Consider the following 22,808-nt stretch of genomic DNA (forward strand, 5'->3'; position numbering starts at 1 on the left):
CCAGTCATCCACAGGAAGGACAGTCCCCAGGTACCAGACCAGGGGAGGATCCTCCTCATCACCACCTCCACCCTGTCAAACAGGTTAACAGGGCAGTAGCGGTAATCGTGCACTGCCGAACCAACACGCTGAACCACACCCTCTCAAGCAGCCCCAGGGCCTGCGAGAAAACGAACCCCAAAGCAAGTGATCGGGGAGGGGTTCAATCCAGACCAAAGTCACCAGTTCTTGCCAACATTTTTATGACACAGATTGAATCTCAAGCGATCAGTTCAGCCTTACACCTACCACAGTACTGGTACAGGTATGTTGATGATACAGTTGCTGCATTCACATCTACAGAACACACACTTAGTTTTTCAACCACGTTAACTCTATACGGCACAACATTAAGTCCACCTGTGGACAGGAAAAAACTAACCAGAAAGCATTTCTTAACCTCAAGATCACTAGAACCGATACACAATTCAAACCAGAAATCCACAAAAAAATCTCCCATACTGAATTACACATTCCATGGGACTCAGCACATGAAACGTTAATAAAAACACAGCCACAAAACTATATTCAGCCTATAAAATTAACGATGAAATTAATACAATAAAACAACACTTCATCAACACCAACAAATTTCCTCCAAAACAGTGGGAAAAATTATACGCACACACCTAGACCAACAATAATAAACCCCAAAATACAACAAACTATAAAACCTTACTCCGATGCATACCATATGCTCCCGACATCAGCAAAAAAATAACCAACATTTTGAAAAAAACATTCTAGTTTGTTTTTTTCGAACAAAGCTACTCGAGGGCTAAGCGTTAAACGCCAGAGCTTATAATACTAAAAATCAGGTATTGATACTCGCAATGGACAAAGCACACAGACCATTGTGTTTCAACACTTCTGAAAAACTTGTTGTATTTCAATTATAAAGATTTCGCTTTATTCAAGGTAAATAAATTATATATATAAAAAAGAGTGCATCATTATAATACATTTATTATTTAGGACCGTTTGTTTTCTTTTTGTTTTTTGAATTTCGCGCAAAACTACTCGAGGGCTATCTGTGCTAGCCGTCCCTAATTTAGCAGTGTAAGACTAGAGGGAACGCAGCTAGTCATCACCACCCACCGCCAACTCTTGGGCTACTCTGTTATCAACGAAAAGTGGGAATGACCGCATATTATAACGCCTCCACGGCTGAAAGGGCGAGCATGTTTGGCGCGACGGGGATGCGAATCCGCGACCCTCAGATTACGAGTCGCATGCCTTAACACGCTTGGCCATGCCGGGCCTTTTTAGGACCGAATATGACTATTAGTTAGCATGACAGTTGTTGTTTGTAATTAAGCACAAAACTACACAATAAACTGGCTATCTGCGCTCTGTCCACCATGGGAAGAAAACCCGGAATTCAGAGTTATAACTCCGCAGACATGCCGCTCTGCCATTGACGGGGGAGCTAGAATGACTGATTGTAAAACCTAAGGTCTGTGCTTCGCCTTCCATTGTCGCAAAATAATGTTCTGCGTTTTGGAAGCGTGAGTGGTGAAAAAATATTTTCTGTTAGAATAGTCCAAGATTTTAGTGATGAATGCTGTAGACTAGTTACCTTCTCTCTCACTACCATCATTTCGATCCAAGAAATCAATCACTGGAACCCTAGATGAAGAATTCTGTGAAAGAATAAGTGATAAAGTTCGTCATGTTCTCTGTACGCTTGTCTAAAAAATCATTTAGAAGATAATTCGTCAGAATAATGAAATTGTGATTCACTCAATAAATATATATATATATATGGATTTAGGTAGCTTTATAAGTATAAAAACTTCAATTTTGCTCAGCCACTACTTTGAAATAGACATTGTTATAACTTAGTTTTTGCAAATGTGCCTTTAAACGTGTGATTTTTATGACCGCCATTTTGTTTCATCACAATCCTACTATTGAGTACTACAGTGCTTAAATGATAATATGGTCTTAGAAGTGTTTGTAAAAATTAAATTATTCAATTTAAAGTAACAAAATAATGTCGTGTATATAAAATAAAATATTTTAAAACTAACATCATTTACACAGCTTTCTAATTAAGATCGGAATTGCTTAAGCAGTGATGTCGAGAAAACCACTCACTTGAAGTGTGTTTGTGTTTTTCTTATAGCAAAGCTACATCAGGCCATCTGCTGTGCCCACCAAAGGAAATCGAACCCCTGATTTTAGCGTTGTATATTTACATACTTACCCCTGTACTAGCGGGGGCACCATGAAAAAACTGCACTGACAAACACCACACCAACATTATTTATAAAATACAATGTAATAACTGCCACGACTTCTATATTGGAGAAACAAGTAGAAAAATGGAAAGCAGATTCAGAGAACACAAAAAGTCACCTTCACACGTTTTCGAACACTGCAACTCAAATAAGCACAACATATCCGTAGAAAACACCCAAATACTAAATAAACAAACAAACATATACAAATGCAAAATTAAAGAAGCCTTACTTATACAACAACTCAATCCCAAAATAAACCAATATAAATGAACACCTTTATACCTATATTAAAAAATAAAAGTAAAAAATAATAAATGATAATAAAATAATATAAAATTATATATTAAAACATCTAAACCCCCCCTCTACATTCCTACACTCAGTTACACAACCTCCTTCAAACATGTAGTCAGCTACCGGTCAGTTACTTCTTCCTTTCTTTGTGAACCTGACGATCACCAAAGAAGGTCGAAACGTTTTTCGCTCCTCTACGTAAAAAATTTTCTCAACCCAAACGAGTCGTTTTTACATATACAGGAATTGCTTAAATAATGCCAACAGTGACAAACAAAAGTACCAAAATGTTCAAATCTGTTTATTTGAAGGACTTTACACTCCATACACGTCAGCAAATTTATACTTTTGCTTTCTGTTAGTTACAAATAATGCAGCTGCAAATGTCAAATAAAATTTACGAAAAGTTTTGAATTCACAGAGTTAGAAAGTCATATAACAGTAAAAGTTGTAAAAAAAGATAACAAAGAGCAAAGAAGTGTTATGTAATACAGAAAAATGAAGAACGAGAAGCTATTTAAACATTTGCTTTCGAAAGTAAAACAAATACTGTATTGATCCAAATTTAAGATGAGGTTTTTAAAAAGTAAAATTTGAAGGGTACAAGTTACTCTATCATCACAGAACATACTTCAAGTTAACTTTAACACACGTCTAGTCAATTTATATGCATCACGGTATAAATTTTGTAAAATGTTTTGTGGATTACCATCTTTTTTATGGTACTGTCTTATTAACGCTTAGATCTATTGTATAAATTTTCTTACTCAAAAAAAAATATTATCTTTGAAATGTGAGGTCAATATAGTATTATTAGTTTCAATGATAAACAACATTACGATGCCAAGTCTATTCATATACATCTATCGTGAAATTGTTGAATTGAATTTTAAATGAGCTTGACTCTACCCTATTTTAGTGAGTCAATGCAATATTTATCAAATTTCTTGTGTATTATACCCTTTCCTTGCTGTTGGCAAGAAGTCTCATGTGCTTTGATTATTACATACATTAGGCATCCCATACTTCAACTATCTTCATTTTACATGCCATGTCAATAACCATTTCAGTAGAAAGCTGTACAGCTTATATAAAAACATCATAACTTAACTGCTTGTCTGACAAAATAATGTTTGAGCTAACACGTTTTGGAAAGGAAACTGTGCATATCATACATTGGCTCTGTCACTTTGTTACACAGCGCCAGTGCATACAGAACTCGTCCACAGTACACTGTGAAACGTCACTTCTGTACATAAAAGTACTATCACTCCCTCTGTGACACAAAGGTTTGTTTGTTTGTTTTGAATTTCGCGCAAAGCTACTCGAGGGCTATCTGTGCTAGCCGTCCCTAATTTAGCAGTGTGAGACTAGAGGTAAGGCAGCTAGTCATCACCACTCACTGCCAACTCTTGCGCTACACATTGACCAACGAATAATGGGATTGACCGTCGCATTATAGTGCCCCCACCACTGAAAGGGCGATTGACAGGGATTCAAACCCGCGACCCTTGGATTGCGAGTCGAATCCCTTAACCCACCTGGCCATGCTAGGCTCTGTGACACAAGCTCGTGCAGTTCACTTGTTGCACAGGCAAAATTAATAGATAATTTTTGCAAAATGTCCATCTCTACCTCTACAATGTCAGTGTCAGATTTGAGATAACTACCTTTCTTTATTCGTTGATTTTAATTAGATATAGCCAGAGGCCTGCTTCTCTAATCATGTCTTAGATATCCTTATTTGTCAGAATGTCACTATAAACTGGTTGCAATGGTGACTTCCCTTCAAATGTAAATATGTGACAAATTCAACCATAGCCTTCCATCTCCTGCATTAGCTAAGAACTCCAACTTTCACCTTCATCATTTCCCAAACATATACCATGCACAACACAGCCCAGATAAATGTGGTCTTACTACCCAACAATCCATCACAAGTTACTACTACACTCTCCCTCAATGGTGTAGAGCCCCAACTTAGGTGCTGTTAATTTCATGTAATGAAAGTAGTAACAGTTTGCTGCTGTCTTACATCTGCTGTGCAGTTGGCTGATACTGTTATCTTTAGCTGTCTTGCTTCTCAGGTATAGGTATTTCACTTTGAAATGACCCTATTGTACACATTTCTAGAGTGGTGTCCATTCGGAGGCATGATTGGCATCATATGAGGTAAGATACATGGGTGGACTTGAAGTCCCTGTTCATTCATCCGTTTGTTTCCATGATGGTGCTAGGATTTGTTGGTTGCTAGTTTCCAATTGACATAGCTTGAACTCAGCTTGAGCCATTCATTTCAGTATTGATTTTATTATGGGCCTTCTATTCTCTTGTGTCCAATTCTAAGTCATGACTTCAAACCTTGTTATTTTATGAGGGTAATAAGATCTCTTGCACTCAAAAGATGCCTTATTATCTCATTTGGGAGACCCCCTTCAGACTTATTGATCACCATATCCTCGCGATCTGTGAATGCTATTGTAGAGTATATTTTTCATACAACTAACTTGCATCATCCACAAGAGAATTTCCCTAACGGACCATTCTTTTAAGTCTTGAACTTGGCCTTATGGACAGATTAGTACTCCAGTGGATCAAAATATTAACTTAACTTGGCTAAATTCTATCTAAGTCCTGCTTCCCTAAAGTGCTAATAACACTGAGGACTTCACTTCCCAAAGTTAGGGTCAAGCATCGCATTACTTCTTTTAGTCCCATCAATTCAAGAAGTGGCTTTCCAAAAATTTTTCAGGAAATGATGCAGGCCTTCTTTTGCTGTACCCTTAAACATCTAGGATGTTATTTATTTAGCCTCTGTCACAACTACTTGTGGTTTGGACCCAGAGGGTCTTGGTTCACAAACAGGATGAGATATCCTAAACATTGGTGGATTTAGTGAAGTGGGTTTTTAAAGGGAACCATACATCAAGATGGGTGTTAGATTCCTGCCTTTGGATCACAGATTGGAAGTAGCTTGTCATTTGAGATCTGCACAATACCAGGTTTCACTGTGATGTTAGGGATACCGAATTTTAATTCCGTTTCTGGATCTCTTGCTGGCTCTGAACCAATTGCACAAGTGGTGAAAACATAACCTCCGTTATATTCCTATAATCCAGATGTCCCTTCTTTCAGAAAGAACTGAGAAAATATGCAGATGCAGGAGTTAGCCAGCAGCAGTTGGAAAAGCCAAACGAGACTACAGTACCATGACAGATTTGATGTGCAACCTTCTTCCCAATCAAAGGTGTACCAATACTTATGCAAAATCCGAGCCCAAAGTTATTAAAAACATGACATAAAAAGTCAAAACTCTTTTATACTAACTTGGAGAATCACAAATATGATAATATTAAAAACCAAATCAAGTTACCTGCACTGGATAGTTACATTACAAAACAATTATAAATCTGAAGAACTAAACTGAAACATACAAAGAGATTACAAATGAAAAAATCAAAAACACTGAAAAGAAATTCAAGTGAACTCAAAATACAAAATGCTAACACTTGGTATGCATTACAGTGAAGGCTATTTAGTGTCTGAGAGATGATCTGGGCATACACGGCGTTTGACTAAACGTATGGCATAATTTATGGTTTACACATATAATTACATAACAATCTACATAATTCTGAAAGATGCCATTTTTCATATGGAACACCAAACACTCAAACTTTAAACATATATCACATGCATCACATTAACTAATGATGATACAGTATACCTGAAATAAAATTATTTACTCCTCTTCTTAGAAATGCGTATTCAGCTGATGAACAATGATGCAGTTAGAAAATGTTATCAGTCTTATTGCAATGTTGAGAAATCAATTTTACCAATCAAAGAATCACGATTTACCTGCTCGATCATTATACCCCATAAATACATCTAAAACTTTTAAAATTTAGGCAAAGTAGCTTAAAACCAAAAACTAGAAAATACAAGCACGATAAAATTTATTTGATTATAGTTCTATTTAAAGAGGGTTAATGTTTAAATAAGTTCATTTATTTTGGAAAATAATCCATTATATCATGTTACCAATTACATGTACTTAAGACTTTCACAGCAAAGTATTGTAAACCTACTGGTTACTGTAAAAATCCTTTAAATATTTTCTGTCTAATGTATTATTTGTTTATATTTGTTCATAAATGGTGGTATAAACTCTCAAGCTTATCATACACACAGTTTTTCACTGGTTTCTAACAATGCTTAATGTAACTATATAAATTATCAGAATATTCAGTGGAATAAATTAAATTTTTTCACAGACATTTAAAAATGCCTACCAATTTTTACTTATGTAACATATGTAATGAGTAAGATACTTGAAAATGGTCCATTTCTGATTCTCAAAACTAATGAAACAGAGAATAAGAGAAAGTTATCTATACAATATGGATTTACATAACTTATTACACTGAAAATATTAAAGTAATTTATTAAAAGAGATTTAAATTCTGTCAAAGAAAATAACAACATTCAAAATTTGATGTCCCGGTAATTTTTTTATTCTCTCAGTAGTTCTGATTTTTATGGGGAAAAATTTTGTTCACCTTATCAAATAGTTTAAAGCTTAATTTAACATACCATATTTAAATTTACACTTCATCTCTTAAAGTTCATTTAATTTATATGATCAGTTTCTTCAAATTCAGTATAAAATAGAAATGCCTTTCAACATGATTATGTTTCAGTAATTATTTGAAAATGTGGTTAATATGTCCAAGACAGCTTACTTTTTATTAGAATTGGAAACCTATGAGAAATGTCAGCATTTAATATAGTAAACAAAACTCATTTTTTAACATTTAACAGCTCTGAGGTTTAAGACATTTAAAATTTGAAATAAATTTTTTACATTTTATATTAAGGTAAATTCAATTTTTGATTGGTTTGGTTTGAATTTTTTGCAAAGCTACTCGAGGGCTATTTGCAATAGCCATCCCCAATTTAGCAGTGGAAGACTAGAGAGAAGGCAACTAGTCATCACCACCAACCACCAACTCTTGGGCTACTCTTCAAACTACCATCCAATTGCTTTGACGAGCTGTCTCTGTAAGAACTTAGAGAAAATGTTTAATGCTCGTCTTATTTAGTTCCCCGAATCAAAGAACAGCCTCTCGTTCACCATGTGTGGATTCTGATAACAGTGCTCCACCATGAAACACCTGATTCGACTTGAAACGTCAATCAGAGAAGGCTTATGATACAACATGGAGATATGGTATTTTGCGAGACTTCCACTTATATGGGTTACGTGGCCACTTGCCCATTTTTATTAAAAAAATTAATGGGCATGAATTTCGAAGTTTATGTGGGTTTGACACTTTCCCGTTCTTTTCTACAAGAACTTGGAGTTTCTCAGGGCTGTGTTCTGAGTGTCACACTTTTTAATATCAAAATTAATGCCATCGCTAAACAACTTTCTCTCACTGTTGCAAACGAGCTTTATGTCGACGACTTTCGCATCTTACGTAAGTCGTCGAACAAGTGGTATATTTAGCAGCAGCTATAGACTGTCCTTAATCGTTTACTGAAGTGGACCACAGCAAACGGCTCAAACGGCTTTAACTTTTCTCTCTCTAAAACCGTTTGCATGCACTTTTGCCGCGAAAGAGTATTCACCCTAATCCTGAACTCTGTGTTGGTGAAGTTGTGGTGCCTGTGGTTCCTGAGACAAAGTTTTTGGGGCTTATGTTTGACCGTAAGCTGACCTTTATACCACAAATTAAGCAGCTATAGGTCAAATGTACAGGAGTACTGAATATCCTCCATGACCTCTCTTCCACCACTTGGGGAGCGGATCGACGTTCTATGCTAAAGGTATATCGTGCTCTTATTCGATCAAAACTAAACTATGGATCACTGGTCTATGGCTGTACCAGACCATTGGCCTTAAAGATGCTAGACCCTATTCATCATTAAGGACTTTGGCTCTGCACTGGGGCTTTCCACACTCCTCAGTTCAGAGCTTAAACATTGAGTCTCATGAATCTTCTTTGCACCTCCATCATTTGCAACTGTCTTTACTATATGCTTTGAAACTTCGTACCTTGCAATAGCATCCCACCTGGTGTTGTGTTTTTCTTCCTTGGTTGGCCATACTTTTTCAGAACACACGATCTGCCATTGCTCCTTTTGGCCTTCGTATCCAGGCACAGTTGGATGAAATGGGTCTGTCCTTTGATAACACTGCTGTATCCACTGGTCACCCCAGCCCACCATGGCTTCTTACAGTCCCCAATTGTGATCTATGTTTAAGTCATCTGAGAACAGCAGACACTCCTGTTTGGAAATATTGTCTGTAATTTGCTGAATATCTTTCGAACCATCTTTCCATTCCTATTTATACAGATGGTTCTAAATCAGGTGACTGTGTGGTATCTACCATGGTTTGTTGAGGTTCGGTGGTTGTGCGCAGAATCCCCTCTACAGCTTCTGAGTTCACTGCTGAACTGTATGCCATTTTTCTTGCCCAGGATCACACAGAAGGTAAGTAATGTTCAAACTTCGCTATTTATACTGACTCGCTTAGTTTTCTACTTGTCTTGAAATCGCTTCACGTTGATTCACACTCTGTTCTCGCGGATATTCAAAACGACCAGCCCATTTCTTTTTAACATCTACTTCTATCCAGTTTTCTGGATACCGGGCCACGTTGGTATTCGCGGGAGCAAGCTCGCTGACACTGCAGCTAAGTCTATTTGCTCTGGCATTCTCACCACTTTGCCTGTCCCATACATGGACTATGTTCCTGTATTCAAGGCTCGGCTCCATGCTAGCTGGCAGTCGACTTGCAGTGAGCAGCGTTAAAACAAGCTTTTCCAAATAAAACTTTATATTGGACTTTGGCCGTCTTGCTTCCGCGATGATCGGAAAGAGTTTGTTTGTTTGTTTTTGGAATTTAGCACAAAGCTACTCGAGGGCTATCTGTGCTAGCCGTCCCTAATTTAGTAGTGTAAGACTAGAGGGAAGGCAGCTAGTCATCACCACCAACGCCAACTCTTGGGCTACTCTTTTACCAACGAATAGTGGGATTGACCGTCACATTATACACCCCCACGGCTGGGAGGGCGAGCATGTTTAGCGCGACGCGGGCGCGAACCCGCGACCCTCGGATTACGAGTCGCACGCCTTACGCGCTTGGCCATGCCAGGCCGATCGGAAAGAGGAAATTGTTCTAACTAGACTACGCATTGGTCACATATTTTTAACTCATCGTTTTCCTTTATATAGAACTAATGCACCATGTTTGTGTAACACTCAGATCACAATAAGCGACATTTTACTTTCTTGTCGTCGTTACGACTTTAACGACATCACATGTCTCCAAGCGCTGATTTCTCCGAGCCCGTTCCCTTGGCTGTGGTTTCGCTAGATAGTAGTTAGGGACAGTGGGAATCTCGTTAATCCATTCATGCGCGTCACTAATTAGATGACGAGGCATTTGGCTATCGATATTATACAATTACCCAATTTTACGTCAGGGTCGACGATATCGACAGATGCCGATAGTGAAGACGCATAAAGAAATCAATTCATTTGCACATTATACCTACATTGGTCTAACGACAAGAGGCTGTTCAAATTTCGTCATGTATTGTGGGCGGTAATTGCCTTACCAGGCGAGGTGGTTTTCATTGTTCGCTTTCCACAATACATCTAGGGTGTAAAGCATCGCACGTCGGCACAAGAACTCTTCAAAATATTTAGATCTTATATTCAGGTCCGCCAGTACTTCCGTGTTTCTCGGATACCAGGCACCGCGGGCACCAATTGGTAAACCGTGGAAAACAATAGAAGTTGCACCAGTTAGATCTTTAATTTGTGGTGCGAGCTCTTCATAGCGGGCGACCTTGGAATTATATGCTTCCTCTTGGGAGCTATACATGAGTTCGTATCGGACCGTCACATCAACAACCACCGCTTTTTCCTCACGATGGAAGATCAGATCCGGTCTCCGACGCTCACCATTGTCTGTCTCAATGGTGGGTTCTACGAGTACTTTCCACCCTTTACTTACACATTCTTTAACTAAATGGTCACAGATCTTGTTGTGACGCCGTGTCCTCATAGATTTTAATTTAGGACATTGACCACTTAGATGACATATGGTCTCTCTCGGAGCGGAGCAGCCCCGGCATTTCGCAACTTCTTTGTTAGTACTCAAATTCCCTCGACTGAGGGCTTCCCGTGTGGGATATACATTTGCCCTCAAAGCAAGACACTTCACCAAGTGGTGGTCCTTCATACCCACTGGTTTAGGTAACCAGTGGTTGGCAGATCTTGAACCTTTGAAGAGACTTACACCGTGCCCTTGCAGGGCAAGACTTTCCCAGCGCTTCCTTTCCATATCCCTCCAATTAGAATGATATGTTCCGGAAGTCTGTTCGGGCTTAGGGATCGGAAGTCCCGCCTTTAAGGCAATTCCTTGGATGTTATCGAGTACGTTATCAGTTTCGGCTAGATATCTAATAGTTTTGTCCGCTGAATGGACATGCCTTAATCCTGTCTTGATCTTAAGAGTAGGAATCAGAGATTCCAACTTGACAAGTGCTCGGCCACTGTCTTTATAACGGGAATAGAGTAACCCGTCGGTCGTGCAAGGCGGAAGATGACACCAGCTCTTCACGGCCTTTTTAATTAGATTGTCCATTTCTCTCAATAATTTACCACTCGATGCTCCCAATTCGAGTTGGTAAAGGAGCCGGGGTACCGCAAATCGGTTGAGAATCTCAACCCGTTGGTGTGGTTTTAGCGGTACCCTCGAGATGTTATCTATCCACTTCTCGAGGAGAGGAAGTACAGGCTCGCTGTACACCCCGGTCCATGGACAGACATTGGCCCCTAGGTAACGGTAAGATTGTTCGGGTCCGATCATCGGGAGCCCTTCGCCATTAACTGTCCAAGGAGAACAATTATTGACGGTAAAGGTCTTACTGGACCCCCTAATCAGCATTCCGGCACTCTTCGAGATGTTCAGTGAGAGGCCGTTACCCAAACAGTAATCGTTCACGGTGTTCAACATTTCCTGTAAGCTAGCATGGTCTTTTGCCAGCACTGCCATATCATCAGCATACGCCAAAGTAGAAACTGGATCCAGCTTCTTGTTTAGCGATACGCCTCGGCCAACCTCTTCGATCTTACGGATGAGAGGATCCAGGGCAATGTTGAACAAAATAGGAGACATGAAGTCCCCTTGTTTAACGCCTCTGAGGAGGCGAATAGGTTTGGTATTCTCGATACCAACCCTAAATGTCGTTACACCATCTTGATACATGTGCCCTACAAGTCGGACGAAATGCGGGTGGACATGAAATCTGGCAAGGCTGGCTAGAAGATGTTCGTGTATCAAAGGCTTTACACAGGTCTAAAAAGGCCATAGCCAGAGTCCCATGTCGCTTGGCTTTCCTCATGATGGAACGGAGCAGGAAGATGTTGTCTCTGCAACCCGCTTTACAAAACGGCCAATTTAAGCAAAATCTTGCCGAAATTACGAAATGGCGTGACATACAACTTAATATAACACTAGTGCTATAACAACAACTTTTAAACACACAAATTCACAAACTAATGTACCGTTTCGTAGCTCTATACTTCTACAACAAATAAACACAGGATCCATGTAACTACAGACTAGATCTAATGTGTAATGAAATGTAATTTAGATTCTAGATCGTAAACTTTTTACTGTTGAAACATGTTAATCGGAAGTATATGTGAAATATCGATTTTTGTTTGTTTCTCATTATATCCATTTTTTAAAATTAAGTTAATAATCAGTTTCCTATCAGATATAAATGGCACAAATTTATATATACGAAAACACTTTTCCCTTCGTTCACGTTTTGTCAACAATCAATACAATAACCACTCTCAATCCATCAAACATCCTCATACTGTTAGCTGTGCGAGCGTTATGTTTGTCAAACTAAACGCAAAGCTACTCCAAGGCTAACAGCTACGCAATCACACCCAACATCAATTTTCGGGCTACTCTTTAACAACGAATAGTGGGATTAACTAACATATTATAACACTCCAACGGCTTACAATACGACCATATTTGATGACAGTATTCGATCCCCAAAACCCCCAGATTACGAGTCCAGTGCTCTAACAATCAGGCCGCACCAGACATTGCTACGCACCTTGAAGTGTAGTGGTATGGTACTGCTAACCGACTGTCTTTTATCTCTTCTCTGCTCCCCGCTAGTACAGCGTTATGTCTCCGGATTTACAACGCTAAAATCAGAGGTTCGATTCCCCTCGGTGGGCTGAGCAGATAGCCCTTTGTGGCTTTGCTATACGAAACACACACACACACACATCTCTTCTCTAGTTAAAAATTAGAATCAGCGACAAGTAAAACGACTTTTCCATAACTAGTGGACACAAACATTTATATCTACGTTTGTGTTAGATGGTGGCGGTATTTTTAAATTATTGCTCATTATACTTTGTTTTTTCTTTATTTTGCATGTATGTAATCATAACAATATTATGTATGCGAACCTTCTGTTGTTTTTTATTGACCTTTCCAACAGGTGGGGCTGGCTGGGCTTTAACTATGGTAATACGTTCGGAGTGTCAGGTCATAAGTGGAAGTACGCTGCAAGGTTTGAAAGTTGTAGCGCCCGGCATGGCCAAGCGTGTTAAGGCGTGCGATTCGTAATCTGAGGGTCGCGGATTCGCATCCCCGTCGCACCAAACATGCTCGCCCTTTCAGCCGTGGGGGGCGTTATAATGTGACTGTCAATCCCACTATTCGTTGGTAAAAGAGTAGCCCAATAGTCGGCGGTGGGTGGTGATGACTAGCTGCCTTCCCTCTAGTCTTACACTGCTAAATTAGGGACGGCTAGCACAGATAGCCCACAAGTAGCTTTGTGCGAAATTCAAAAACAAACGAAAGTTGTAGCAAAACTAATCAAAATTTTGTTCTCAAGGTGGCATATCTAAATATAACGGCTTTAGTTAATAGTAGCAGTTAGCAACAGAAAAAAACAAATAAACGATAATTCAGAGAATTCTTGAAATATATTAGAACTTCAACGAGGATAAACTTTACCAAACTACCGGTTTTAAAAACAATGAATTCTTCGCAACAGGCCAATTTCTAGCATTTTGCTTTATTTAAGAAGGTATCAAATACAAATAAATTTCATTTGTTCTCATGCTAAAAAATTACACGTTGTTAACGTTAGAGTGAAACATCTCTACAGAAATAAACCTAATTTATAAGTAATAGACTGTTTATATGGTACTTATATTTAGGTTACCTCCTCTTAATATTAAATAAATCGATCGTATTTGCAATAAAACGTGATCTTCAAAACGTTATCCGTCCACGAACAAAAGTTATAACGATCTAACTTTTAGGAAAGCCTATAGTTTTAAAACATCTTTTACTAAACTAGCTTAGAATCATTTTTTCACCATGTACGACTTTCAAATAACAAAACATTTTGAGAATAAAAAAATAACGTGATGGGCAAGAAATGTCGAAGATTTTTAACATTATTGTAATTTATTTCGTAGATCTGCTGTAAATACTATTAACTCGTCTGTAGGTAGAGGAATGGTCGCTCTTATTTTTAGGTAAGGAAATCTTTGTAATTATTACATAATATATTTCTTAAGGTCTTAAAAATTGTGCATATTTAAATTTCTGCTATCGTAAATGACATTGTTATATTTCATTACAGCTATGTTGCACACAAGAAAAAATTTATGATATTAGTCTTTATAACCGGAATTCTGGTATCTTTGGTGTCCGTGACTGGTAAGTTACCCTATTCATTATAATTGTTTACAAGTTTTATGTTTGTTATACACGTATATATGCTTGGGTTCAACATTTTAATCATGATGTCTCCAATGGAGTGAGTAGCAAAAATGAATTATGACATTCTATCATGTGAAACGATTAAGTGTAATAAGCGCAACCATCCTTTAAACCATCAGCAACATACCTTACCAAAGCATCGTTACGAGTAAACATCCCTAAAACCATCAATAACATACTTACTGGGCCTAGCATGGCCTAGCGCGTTGAGGCGTGCGCTTCGTAATCTGAGGGTCACGGGTTCGCGCCCGAGTCGCGCCAAACATGCTCGCCCTCCCAGCCGTGGGGGCGTTATAATGTGCGGTCAATCCCACTATTCGTTGGTAAAAGAGTAGCCCAAGAGTTGGCGGTGGGTGGTGATGACTAGCTACCCTCCCTCTCGTCTTACACTGCTAAATTAGGGACGGCTAGCACAGATAGCCCTCGAGTTGCTTTGTGCGAAATTCCAACACAAACATACTTTCCAAAGCAATCATAATCAGTAACTTTCCTTCAAACTAACATCAATATACCTTATTAGAGCAATCTAATAAGTAACCTTCTCTAAAACCATTAGCAATTTATCTTATCAAAGCATCGTAATGAATAACCGTTCCTCGAACTATAGGTAACCCTAAATAATAGAGTAATACAAAAGCTGTCTGTGAACTTTGAAATCATTGTTGTGTTGTACTTGAACGTGTGCGGTCAAAACTGTTTGTGTTCGGTGTTAGCCATAAAACTACACAATGGGCTATCTGCACTATGTCCACCACGAGTATCGAAACCCGATCTTAAAGTTATCATTCCTCAGAAGTGTTTAATGTGAAGTTTTGGTTTTTTTCTAAGAAACTTTAAAGTTTTAGTATATAACTTTTTGTTTACTGTGAAATGTAAAAAAATCGTCATGGACACGAGTTAAAAAAATATCTAGTTTAGAATTCACTGTTCGTCGTCAAGAGTTTTCAAGAAGCAATAATTCTAAATAAAAATAGAAATGATATTATACGAAATCACATTTTTATGGAACATAATATTTGTTTTCAAATTGTGATGACAGACCAGACTGTTTGGGGACTTTCCTTAAATATTTTGTGTGTGTGTTTATTTTAGCAAAACCACATCGGGCAATCTGCTGAGGTAACCGAGGAGAATCGAACCCCTGATTTTAGTGTTGTAAATCCATAGAGTTACAGGTGTACTAGCGGGGGGCCTTAAATAATTTAACCTGATTGTTAAAACGAAATAGTTTTTCTATTGTTTTATATGGAGATTAGTAAATGTATATGCTGCTCGTTTCTTTCTGTTTGGTACATTTCACAAGTCATTAAATGCTTTAAACGTAAGTTGTTAGAACAAACATTTTATACACACTCGTATATAGGGCGTAAACAAATATTCCGTCTACTGTTGAAATGAACAATATATTTTCCAATGTTTCTCGATTTTGTCATGTATCTTTCTCACACACACTGGTATCATTTCACATTGAAAGATAGTTTGTAGCTCTCATCCTAAGTTCAAGTGTTCCTCAACTTGGGATGGTATAAATTGGAATATAAAAAATGTTTGCTCGTTTTTCACGGTTTCGTATATGACTTATTAGCTGAAAGATTTTACAAGGTCTCTCTATCACCTTCTAGCTGGATGTGCTCTTTATCATCCCTGGGAATCCCTTGTAGTAGGTACGATAGGATCACTGGTGGCAAATTTTACAACACCCATCCTTAATAAGCTCAATATCGACGATCTAGTTGGAACTATCGCTGTTCACGGCAGTAGTGCCATTTGGGGTATGTTGGCCGTTGGAATTATAGTTGAAAAAGATTCACTACTCCTATTGAGCAAAGGAAATGCTGGGCTATTTCGTGGAGGCGGATGGTACCTTCTAGGAATACAGACTTTGGCTACTGTTATCATCATTATCTGGAGTTTTGTTTGCACTTTCCTTTTGTTGTTTATAAGTTAGTTCTTTACTATTATCCTTCTCTACTTTACAATATATATTCTTATTTTAAATGCTTATAAGATGGAGAAAAGTACATTAACATTATTTTTCATCTTAATAATGTAATTAATAAATATTTTACGTTCACTTAAGATATTTCTTTGTTTCCAATGGTAACTTGTGTTATAGTCATCTTGAACTTTTTAAAACGGGTTTTGTTTTATTTTAAATTTGGCGCAGAGATGCACGAGGACTATCTGCGCTACCGTCTCTAATTTAGAAGTATAAAACAACAAGGAAGGCAGTTAGTCATCGCCACCCACCGCCAACTCTTAAGCTACTCTTTTACCAACAAATAGTGAGATTGACCTTCGTTCTAAAACACCCACAAGGCTGAAATGGCGAGCAAATTTGAAGTGACGAGGATTCAAACTCGCGGATTACGAATTGAGTGCCTTACACATCTAGTCATGCCAGGCCTTCAAGCAATGGAAGAGACAATAATGTCACTACCTCTAGTGGTACCACAGTTCCACAACTTGTCACGAGAGGGCCACACAATGACGTCACCAGGATGGTGACGTATATTCCATACAGCAAGTCAAAAATATATAATCTAAAATACGGACAAGTTATAATGCTTATACAAAAAAAAAAAAAAAATGTTTTCTGACATGTGCCTAATGTAATAAAGCCTTAAACAATGAAGTACGTAATTGTCATTTTAAGAAACTTACTTCAATTTCATTATTTCTACAAAGTGTTTTTTATGTAACTTTTTTCTAGTTTATACTAATAGTTAGTGGTCCATTCGTATTATGGAAATGACCTCCATTTTGAGGATTGTTTTTTTGGAATCTCACGGAAAGCTACACGAGGCCTATCTGCGCTAGCCGTCCCTAATTTAATAGTGCACAACTTGAAGGAAATCAATTAGTCGTCACCACCAACAGCCAACTCTTGGGCTACTCTTTTACCAACGAATAGTGGGGATTGATAGTCACACTATAACGCTTTCACGGCTGAAGGAGCGAGTATGTTTGGTATGACTGGCATTCAAACACGCGATCCTCGGATTACGAGTCGAGTGCCTGAACCACCTGGCTGTACCAGGCCATTTAATAAAGCACTCTTCACAGTAACTGTTACGCTTGTTTGTTAATTCAATCTCGGCCCTATTATGAGAAAACACTATTTTAATTAGCTGCATTTAACAGGTACTAATAATCTATTCCAAGTGGGATAAGTCCACATTTCGACTAACCTACGAGCTTTGGAAGTATTTTAACATATTATTCAAATGTTGTAAGACGTAACGAAATTTCGTCATTTGTGTTCGAGCATTACCATTGTCAACATCTCCCACTGACATCTCCTGTGTTACATTGGCTAAAAACATGATAAAGGCTAAAAATTTGACAGAGTTTGAACGTGGCAGAATTGTCGAGCTGCAAAAGGTCTCTCTTAAAGTGCCATCGCTGGTGAGATTGGGCGTAGTAAAACTGCTGTTGCAAATTTCTTTAAAAACCCTGAGGGATACGGAACCATAACTTTAAGTGGTCGGCCCAAGAAACATTTGCTGGCGTTCAGCAGGAGGATTCGACGGGTTGTCCGGCAAGACATCAGCCGATTGTCGAACCAGATTAAGGCCCTTACGGATGCAGAATGCAGTTCAAGAACAATAAGATGGCATCTACGAGAGAAAGGCTTTAACAACCTTAAATGTCTTCAAAGGCCATGCCTCCTTCCACACTTCGAAACAGCTCGATTTATCTTTGCTGAGAAGCACCAAACATAGGACGTAGAAAAGTGGAAGAAGGTTTTGTTCTCTGGATGGTCCAGATGGCTTCCAACGTTACTGGCATAAGAATATCCCACTAGAGACATTTTCTACACTACACAATGGAGGAGGTTCCATCATGATCTAGGATGCTTTCTTCTCCCATGGAACAATGGAGCTTCAGGTTATAAAGCGGTGTCAAACAGCGGCTTGCTAAATTGGCAATTTGGAGGGAGCAACCTTATTGACTGAAGGCCCTCGCTTGTGTGGAAATGACCGGATCTTTCAGCAGAACAACGCTGCAATCCACAATGCCCGCAGAACAAAGGACTTTTTCACGGCGAATAACGTGATTCTTTTGGATCATCCAGCGTGTTCGCCCGAACTGAACCCCATTGAATATGTTTGGGGTGGATGGCAAGGGAAGTATATAGAAATGGACGTCAATTCAAAACAGTGCGTGATCTTCGTGAAGCCATCTTCACCACTTGGAATAACAGCCAGTCTTCTGCAAACGCTTATATCGACCATGCCAAAGCGAATGTTTAAATTTATTCGCAATGACGGCCGTGCAACTCACTACTGAGACCTCTTGTTGGGCATATCCTACCCTATTTAGAACTTCTTTTTGGTATGGTTCTAAACTTTTGACCAACTAGTGTTTGGGCTAATTTCACACATATTCCCTGTTAAATGCTAAAAAAGTTTTTTATTTTTATTTTCCCTTTTCATATATTCATCTTTCAAACCCTACTTAAATAAGCGGTCGAGTTGTAACAACACAAAATGCGTATTTTCTTATGTTTATTGGCCTTAAAATTTTGATCAGCTGTGTATATACGACGATACAGTTAAAAATGTTTCACCTCACTCAGATATAGACCCGGAATGACCAGGTGGTGAAGCCACTCCACTCCTAATCTAACGGTCACGTGTTCGAATCCCCGTCACACCAAGCATGCTCGCCCTTTCAGCTTGGGATTGTTATAATATGAAGGTCAATCACACTATTCGTTAGTAAAAGAGTAGCCAAAGAATTAGCAGTGGGTGGTGATGGCTTGCTGCCTTTCCTCTAGTCTTACACTGCCAATTTAGGGACGGCTAGTGTAGAGAGCCCTAATATAATTTTGCGCGAGTTTCAAGAAACAAACAAAACATTTAGGTATAAAAGTGTATAGGAATAAGTACGTTATATTAAAATAATGTTGAACATGCAAATCAGCAAATCACATGAAAATGACAACCGACATAAAAGAACCATTATCAGAACTTCGTTTTCACGTTATTTGCTATTTCCTAGGTTTGTTATCGAACATTGGTCGTTTCGGGGAAGGATATGTAACAGCCATTTTCGTCGCAAAATAACGATATACTAAAATCATAATGATGTGTTTAAATCGAAGATTTAGAATTTACAAGACGTGAATATCTTTAAACTTAAAATCATTTGAAACAAAGGAATGTGGATCAACCTTGTTACAAGAACAAACCAGCAAGAAATCTTCAACAAGTCGTATCCAAAGAGAACCTGGTAATGAGAATTAAATATTGGTTAAGTACAGCTACATAATGAACTGTCTGTTCTCTATCCATTGCAGGTATCAAAATTCAATTTTTAACGTTATAAGCCTTTCGACCTTCGAGCTTCCTGCTGAGCCACCGGGGGAGGCTTGAGAGAACGGATAACGAACTTTTCTAAGTGATCGTTACTTCATTTAAGACAAAAAAAGGTTTTCTCTAAAAGATGTTATTTTCTTATATACACCTTACGTCTTCATTACAAAATGTGCACACATAAATATTATTTCGTTGTTCACTATACATTTTATTAGTTTAATATTTTAATACCCTTTAAAAAAGTTCTGTTTTATTTTGTTGTTTGGTGCTTTTAGGCGTCGGTTCCATTGTCAACTTTGTAAAACAATCGATAATGTTAAAGAAACGCTCTTACATGTTTGTGTTATTTGTTTGTTAATTTAGTTTATTTATATGCAGAAAACGTCAAATAGGCATTCCAAAATAAAAAGCATTGGTGCAACACATTGCCATATAACACTTTCTCTTCGATATCAGTTTTCTTGGAACAAATTGAAAATAAGTGACTTTTGTGTTTGATACACGTTCTTGTTTTCGAGTTGCATCAAGTAACTTCTCTCCTTCTAGTTATAAAGTAGTGTAACGTGACTGTTTTTATTTTTTAGACCATCAATAAGCTGATTCCGATTCGTATGTCTCTAGAGGACGAGTTGGCAGGGGCTGATTTTGAACACAACATCCGTTACGAATGAAATCCTCTACCAAAAGTCGAACTCTGCACGAACAAAGATTGTAGAAGAATTATGGAGCCTTTCAGTGGAATAACGATGGAACCAACACAGAAAAACAGTAACATAAGCGTTCCAGTAAAAGATAAACCATCTGTGAGTCCGAAGAAATAAATGGTGATTCAAACCAACTCTGCAAATGTTAAGGAATGTCAGCCAATCCCACTATTCGTTGGGAAAAGAGTAACCCAAGAGTTGGCGGTGGGTGGTGATGACAAGCTGCCTTCCCTCCCACTTACACTACTAAATTAGGGACGGCTAGCGCAGGTAGCCCTCTTGCAGCTTTGCGCGAAATTCAAAAAACAAACAAAACAATCGTTTTAGTTACTTTAACTGATTTTCCTAAATTAACCGTTTCTACTTCACTTGAAAATCTATTACAATTCACAGAAAATTAACCCCATACAAACATGTACTTTTTGTGTTATTTTAAGTTCTTTTTTTTAATGTTTTACTTTTTTCACGTCATCTCTCAGCAAAACTGTGGCATGTCTGCACTCTCATACCAAAATAAACTGGATTTCGATACTCGTTGTGGGCAGAACACTCATAGCCCTTTGTGTAACTTTGTGCTTAATAACAAACAACAAAACTGCGGAATGAATTCAGCAAAACAACTTCCATATTCGCACTATATATAATAAGCAGGCTTAAGCGAAATACGGTCATTAGTGGTGTCACATCCGTTATCCGTACGTATTAGGTGTATGGATATATCTATTGCACCATTAACATTACATATTATGATACACAAAACAATACGATTAAATCTGGTTTTCTAACAAACACCAATTTGTTTCTTGTTCATAGACCTTCGTTACGAGACCAGTTTAAATGTATACAATTTCTTCATGCCAATCTTTTATTTTTTTACAAATAAGAACCCATGAAACTTTTCACAAGAAAAACGTAACATGAGTTTATCATATCAGAATGTGAATAAATTTGTGTTATAAACCTAAAAATTAAAATGTTGGCATTTAATTTCTTTGGAAATTATTATCAAAAACACAAATAAATATCTACGATACAGACTGAACCCTCCCTCCCCCTAACATCTGGGGTATTCTGCAACAGTTAACAACAGTGGCTAATCACTCCTCGAGTTTTATGGTACTGGGAAATTCCATCATTATAATTTATCTCTACTGTGTGCTCTGCTAGACAAAAATATTATAGAAATATAATGTTTTTATAGTAATAGAAAATATTAATTGAAATTCCAATAGATGTCTCTATGATGGGTTTTTTTAAATATTTTTCATGTTGAGTACTGAGAATCTTGCAGCCATATATTACACATTTGTTTCAGTTTTTTAGTTTTCTTCACCCTGATACACAGCCAGCACGTGTCTGCTCAGTCACTTCGTATTGTCACAAGACCTTAATTCTATTAATCTCCTTTTTCTTACGTGTGTGTATGAATGTCAGACGTAAAAGACATTCATTTGTCATTATATTTCACACGTAAGTCTCGAGTCTTTGAAGATAATTAAATAATCTTTCAGCTGATGACATATACCTCGTACGAATTAGAATAAAGCACGCAAAGCTTGTCCACATATTGCCTCGCAAAGACTCATAATTATATAGCGTTTCTACACAGTTTAGTCTTTAATATTTGCGTTTTATGGACAAATATTTAGTTGTATCAGACTACATACTTCTTGAATGATAATCACAACCTGCGAGATAAAAGTTATAATATTTTATTCTTTACATATCTGAGGCACGCTGCAAGATGCTCAGTGCAATAATATCAGTAGACTCGTTTACCAGTATTGAAATGAACCTTGCAACTCTATAAATGTTCAGATGTTTGCAAAGAATTTATTGATGACGAGAAACCAACTTGAAATAAAAATGTAACTCAAAACGACTGGTATGGGTATTAACACTTTTACTGATAAGGAGAGAACAACGTTTCGACCTTCCGAGGTCAGGTTAAGAACCTGACAAAGAATTTGCTTCTCTCAGTAGCAGTCACTGTTCAGAATATCTTTCCTAAATTGATCACCACAAAGAATAAACTAATGCTGGTTCTGACATATTTGACTTCTGTACGAGCTGTCAATAAGCAGCACCTTTGTATAAACAGTTTCAACATGGAACTTCAACAGCATTGTAAAATTTATTCTTCAGTCCATTTTGCCACACAAAGCAATACTTTGTTTCCACATACTATAACAGTTTTTATTACAATTATTAAAGCAGTGATTCTTTTCTACTTTTTCTTTTAAATGCTGTCGATAATTTTCCAACCACACATGGCGTCTTTTTTTGCAGATGTGGCAATTTTTTTGCTTTTCCCAGTAGTAAACAAATATTCCTTTACCTACATCAG

General features: G+C 37.8%; 1 protein-coding gene across 6 annotated transcripts in view; it reads right to left on the reverse strand.

The window, feature by feature from the left end:
• The window catches only part of LOC143255140 (glyoxylate/hydroxypyruvate reductase A-like), a 113,296-nt gene that overhangs the window by 31,581 nt on the left and 58,907 nt on the right, over positions 1-22,808 (reverse strand). The gene's annotated exons all lie outside the window — the stretch shown is intronic.

Source organism: Tachypleus tridentatus, chromosome 7, assembly GCF_004210375.1.
Source record: "Tachypleus tridentatus isolate NWPU-2018 chromosome 7, ASM421037v1, whole genome shotgun sequence".
In the NCBI taxonomy this organism is placed as follows: Eukaryota; Metazoa; Arthropoda; class Merostomata; order Xiphosura; family Limulidae; genus Tachypleus; species Tachypleus tridentatus.